This window comes from Elephantulus edwardii, unplaced genomic scaffold, assembly GCF_000299155.1.
Source record: "Elephantulus edwardii isolate Elephantulus edwardi_28Jun2011 unplaced genomic scaffold, EleEdw1.0 scaffold00070, whole genome shotgun sequence".
In the NCBI taxonomy this organism is placed as follows: Eukaryota; Metazoa; Chordata; class Mammalia; order Macroscelidea; family Macroscelididae; genus Elephantulus; species Elephantulus edwardii.
Genome location: NW_006399820.1, coordinates 706,144 through 712,284, shown reverse-complemented (window position 1 = coordinate 712,284; position 6,141 = coordinate 706,144). Strand labels below are relative to the sequence as shown.

At 34.7% G+C, this 6,141-nt stretch overlaps 1 protein-coding gene across 1 annotated transcript in view; it reads right to left on the bottom strand.

Moving 5' to 3' along the window:
* Window positions 1-6,141, bottom strand: part of SLC17A1 (solute carrier family 17 (organic anion transporter), member 1) — a 96,524-nt gene that overhangs the window by 23,925 nt on the left and 66,458 nt on the right. The gene's annotated exons all lie outside the window — the stretch shown is intronic.

The window sequence follows — 6,141 nt, the reverse complement described above, 5'->3', positions numbered from 1 at the left end:
ATGGTATTCTCAATACTCTTCTCCAGCACCACAGCTCAAAGGCATCAATTCTCCTTCTATCCTCCTTGGTCACTGTCCAACTCTCTGATGTTTTGGGTAGGATGGGAAAAACGGAATGTGCTCATGATTATTAGTTTATACATTTCCTATTTCAAGTTCCTGTCTAATCATGTAGTAAAGGCAAAGCTGATGACAAGGAAAACCATATTGAAAAATAAACTTATGAAACCACAAAACCTCTCAAGCATCATCTAGTAATCAAATGACATTGCACTGAACAAAATCTTCTGCAAAAGATCTTTAAAGTATGAAAAAGCAAAGATGCCCCTTTGAGGATTGAGGTCAGCTTTACCCGAACTTTGGTATTTCAAATTATCTCATATACATAAAAACTTGGTAGAGGGAAAAAAAGACTAAAATCCTTAGTGAGATGGATTTACAAAGTGGTTGTGACAATGCTTAACAATGACAATAGTTGTGAGGATGGTACAGGACTTGATAGTATTTAATTTTGTTTTCTGTGATTTAAAAATCAACTTGTCAGCACCTAACAATAGCAGATAGAGTTCAGAAATTTTTTGCACTTTCTTTTAAATTCTAACTTAGTAAAATAGTTTCAGGGTTTTATTCAACTTTCATAGTTCTAACAAGTCTAGAGTCTGTGATAGGATTGTTTTGCTTTGTCATCTTTTTGATCATGAGTTTTATAGAATATTTGATAAAAATACTCAGTAATGATCAACTATATTTTCTTACTTATACCCCTACTGGTTATCTTATTAATATATTTTATGAAGTCAATATTTATAATTTTCTCTAGTGGCCTACTGGTAAGAAGCTGCACTGCAATCCCTAAGGCATGTGGTTTGAATCCAGAAAGATGCACAATCTTCTCCTGTGTGATTGAACTCTTTCTGAAAACCCACTGGAGGGTCAGATATGTGCCAATCCTAATTCAATGGCACACAACAACAACAAACATCATGTTATTATAGTTCTTGGATGTAATAATTTAAAGATGTTTGTAACTTTTTTTTTCTGTGAATAGATCTTATTTTATTCCACCCAGCTCCCCTTTTACCAGGATGACTTTTTAAAAAAATTCTTAGAATTGTTTTTATTTGTTGATTTTGCATTTAATGAACTTATTACATTCTTTCTAATTTCATTTTTTCATTAATTAGCTTGATCTTCCTAAGTAAATTCAAGTATAGTTCTTAGATTTGTCTGGTCCTAACTCAGGCTTTAAACTAGACTTTGTATCCTTATATCCAACAAGCGTTATATAAACAATAAGCTTGTTTACAAATAAGCAATGTTGTTAGGTATCATCAAGTTGAGTATGGTTTATAAAACTCTATGAACAGTATATTTGAGCCCTACCCTATCCTATGCCATGCTTATCATCTCTGATATATTTGAGCCCCTTGCTGCATTCACTGTGTCAGTCTGTCCTGTTGAAGGTATTTCTCTCTTTTGCTGATCCTCATGTTTTCCGAACATGGTGTCACTTTCCAATGAATGATCCCTCCTAACAGCATACTCAAGGCTTCTCAATGCTCTTCGTGAAATTTTCAGAGTCTCTTCTGACATCCTTTTGGTCTTTTCCTTTCCCCCTGCCTCTGCAATAACTTTTTGTTCTCCTTATTGATATCATAAATGTGTCCCTAACACATTCAATCTGCTAGAGAGGTGTGGATGTTGAGTTAGCAGAATAACTCCCTACAGAAACAGAAAATTCACTCTGCTCATCCAGTACTCCACCAGTACCCCATCACTGACTGGTGACAAACAGATGTGGTATTTCTTTTATTCTCCACACTCTCATAGTGACAAATAGTATGGCAATTTCCCACTTCCATAGTGTGGCCTGTCACACTATTTTTATGCCACTTCTATTCCATCTGGGGTCAGAGGCATGCCTGCATGGATCAGGGACATGCTTTCTTTCTTAGGCCAACAGAATCCATAGTTCCAGACCAAGCATTCTGACTTTAGCACCTGAAGGCCAATAGGAATTCCTTCCAAGGCCACGTACTTTGCCCCAGGCGTACAACAGGAACTCTATCTTAGTTTTGGTTCACTTTCCTCTAGTTGTTTTCTGACCAGAAGTAATCTCATTAAGTACAAAGCATATAGGCTTCAGCCACCCTCTCGTCCATCAGGAAACTCCACTTCAGACAGGCTGCCCTACTTTTGTGGCACATCAATCTATTGTTGTTCCCCTCACCCATCACCTTCTTACCTGGCAGGATAACCAGCTGAGTGAGGCAATGCCAGTTATCAAATTTCTTTTCTAAAATTGTTTCTTTTTCTTTAAATTATCTTCCTTTGTATTTATTTTTGTTTTTCCTATTGTCTTTTACCTTCCTTTTTTTCAAGCCTGGTTTTCTATACCTTATTTTCTTCTCTTGTATTTTTGTTTTTTCTTTTGTATACATACATTCTCTTTTTGTTGCTGTTTGTTTTTCTTCTTCTTTCACCACTCACTAGGCTATAGTAGTCACACTCACACTGATAAAACACACCTGCATATTTTGTACTTATATCCACAGGGCAAGAAAGACTCCACAGACTTCTATATTACTAAACTAATAAGAGGCAGCAACCAACAACAACCAGCCCACTTTAAACTTCTTTACCTAAATAGTGAAAAGAAGATTGCATATTCATTTCCATCCTCTGTAGGATGTAGCCAAAAGATGGAATATTTGTTACTGTTGTTATGTGCCATTGAGTTGGTTGTGACTCATAGTGATCCTATGTACAACATTTCTGAAGCCTGCCCCAACCTGGGCCAGTCTCACTGACTCTGACACACCTGCTCCTATTATTCCAGTTATCATGTCAATCAATTTCATCCAAGGTTTTTCTCTCCTATGTTTTCCTGCTAGCAAGCATCATATTTTTCTCCATAGACTGGTCCCTCCTGGCTATATGCCCAAAGTATTTGAGACATATATAGAACACTTAGGTGCTGCCAAAACAGCTAATAGAGTAGTGCCCTCACCACGTTCATGTAGATATAGCAAAACAAATTAAAGAAAAAAATCTGAGCAAAATACACCAACAAAAACCCACCAATCAAATATCAATACAACACCACCACAATGCTTTTAAGAGAATAGACAACTTCAGTTTACACAAAGACAGAATAACTCAAACAAGTGACCAAAAGAAGCTACACAAAATCTTCCTAAAGAATAAGAGGTGTTGGAATCATCTGATAAAAAAATTAAAAGAATTATATTTCTGTCCTTTCAAAAGACTGAGGAAGAGATTAAGGAAACTTCAACTAAAATCAAAGAAAGCAAAGACAAAACTCAGATTTTGCTAGAAATTAGGTAAGCAACAGAAAAATAAACTGGCGTAAAATGAAAAGTCAGAAACTGTACAAATCTAGAAAATATAAATTAAAAATGTAATACGTTTAGAAACAGATAATATATTCAAAGGGCAAATGAATAGAATAAATCAATAGAAGACAATTAGTGAGAGCAAAGTACTATTTTAATACTAATCTGTTATGGAACAATAAAAAAAGGAAAGGAAAATATATGAATAAAATCTAAGAATTATAAGGGACATTATCAGGCAGGAAAAACATGAATATGACCACAATTTCAGAACCAGAGTGGAAAAACATACTGAGAATATTGTTGAAGATTTGTTGGAAGAAAATTTCCCTAATCTTTTGACAAGTAAGAAGAAATACATCTAAGAACCTCTAACAAACTTCAAAAAGTATAGACTATAAAAAATATTAGCAAGATAATATTAACCAAATTTGCAAAGAAGACAAAAAAGAATCCTCAAAGTATCTTGAGGAAAATAAAATGTTGTCTACAAAGAAAATCAGTAAGATTAAACATTGATTTCTCAACAGAAACTATGTAGTCAAGAAAGCAATGGGATGGCATATATAAAACTCTGAAGAGAAAACTTACAAACCAAGAATTATTTATCTATCGAAATTGTCAGTAATACATAATGGAAAAAGAAAATCTGACATTTTCAGATAAACAAAAGGAATTTGTAAAAATTAGAAAAAACTTATATAAAATAGTAAAGGTAGGTTTTAAAACATAGAGCCAATAATAGAAGACAATTTCAGAATCATACATGGCATCATCCAGAAGCCAACATACATTTGTTTATTCTGAGTTGGCTCCGAGTTATAGTGACCCTCTATGAAACAGAATACACTGTCTAATCTTTTGCCATTTTCATAATCTCTGCTGTGCTTAAGCTCTCTTTGTTGCAGCCACTGTCATTCCATTGATCTTTGTCTTTTTGCAAACTTTCTATTTTACAGTGCATGATGTCTTCCTCCAGAAGTTATTCCTCCATTTCTAAAGTATGTAAAATGAAAATCTCATAAGAAGAAATATTCTGTCTGTAGTCTTTTCAAGACTCTTTGGTTTGTGTTTTGGTTTTGTTTGGGGTTTATGGGTTTTTTGTTGTGTGCCATCCCCCAACCCCTGGCACAAATATCACAATGCAAAAGCATCAATTTTTCTTTGGTATTTCTAGTCATTGCTCAGCTTTCAATTGTAAATGACATAGCTGAAAATGTCATAACTTGAGTCAATGTACACTAGTAATCAAGATTACACCCTTGCTCTTAAGAACTTTAAAAAGTTATTTGCAGTAGTGTTTTCAATTGCAATTTGCCTTTTTTGTTTGGTTTGTTTGTTTGTTTGTTTGTTTGTTTGTTTAACAGCTGCTTCCACAGGTGTTGATCGTGGATCCAAGTAAAATGAAATACTTGAAAAATTCAATCTTGGTTGCATTTTCCATGCCCTAGTTTATTAGCCCACTTATAAGATTTTAGCTTTTTTTTTTTATATTGAGGATAATCTGTACAGAAGGCTATACCTCCATATAGTCTTCTTTTCTTGCTACTAAGAAAGACTGTCCCTTGGAGAAGGGCATCATGCTTGGAATGGTAGAAGAATGATGAAGGAGGTGAAGACTCTCAACCAGATGTATTTACACAGTGACTATAGCAATGAGCTCAAGTGTGTCAGAGATTGTGAGGATGGTACAGGATAGGATAGGGCTCAGATCTGTTATTTATAAAGTCCTATGAATTGCCCTCGACTTGATGACACCTAACAACTGCCACAGCAGTAGTCTATAAGTATTATGATGACACCTAACAACTGCCACAGCAGTAGTCTATAAGTATTATCAATAAGTCTTTTCTTCATTTTTTTTCAAATGAAATTAAATCATTTGCTTATGATTGTTAAAGAATCTTCCACCAATTCTGATGTTACATTATTCTTCATATGGTCAGTTTCACAGATTATTTGCTTACCATAAAGGCTGAATAGATATGGTGAAATTATACACTCCTGAAGTGCACATTTTCTTGATTTTGAGTCATGCAGTGTTAAACAAGTGCCACTTGGTCTGTGTACAAGTTCCACAAAAGCACAATAAAGTGTTCTTCAATTTATATTCTTTCAGCTTGCTTCAGGAATTGTCTCTTTTTATTTCTTTTCATTAATTTTAATGAAAGTTTACTGAGACTTAAGGTTTCCATTCATTCATTTTTGTACTTTCCTCCCTGCCCACTCCCTCCCAATTCACTCTTCTCCTTGAAAAGTAAAACTCTTTCATTGTTATTCAACCCTTCCCCACAAGTCCACTCCACTGTGCAGGATTCATTCTGGACTCCTCTGATGACAACAATAGCCAATCATATATCCCTTTTTTAAAAGTTCTCCCTTTCATCTATTTCAATGCAGTATACATCATTTATCTCCTCCTTCCCTCTCATCCCTCAACCCCGATGGCAGTCCTGTTTTACAACATTGGCCCTATGCAACATTTGTCCTTTTGTGATTGAGATATTTCACTCGGCATAATGTCCTCTAGGGTCTCTCATTTTGTATAATATTCATGAGTTCCTTGTTTTTAAATGTTGCATAATATTCCATTGTGTGAATATACGAGAGCTTCTCTATCCATTTGTTTATTGATGGGTACTTGGTTTGTTTCTAGCTCTTTGCTCTTCGAACAAAGCTTACATAATATATCTGCTTGGGTGGTGGTTATGGTTTCAACAGGGTAAATTCCGAGAAGTATAATTTCTGGGTCAAATGGTATTTCTATTTTCAACTTTTGAAGAAA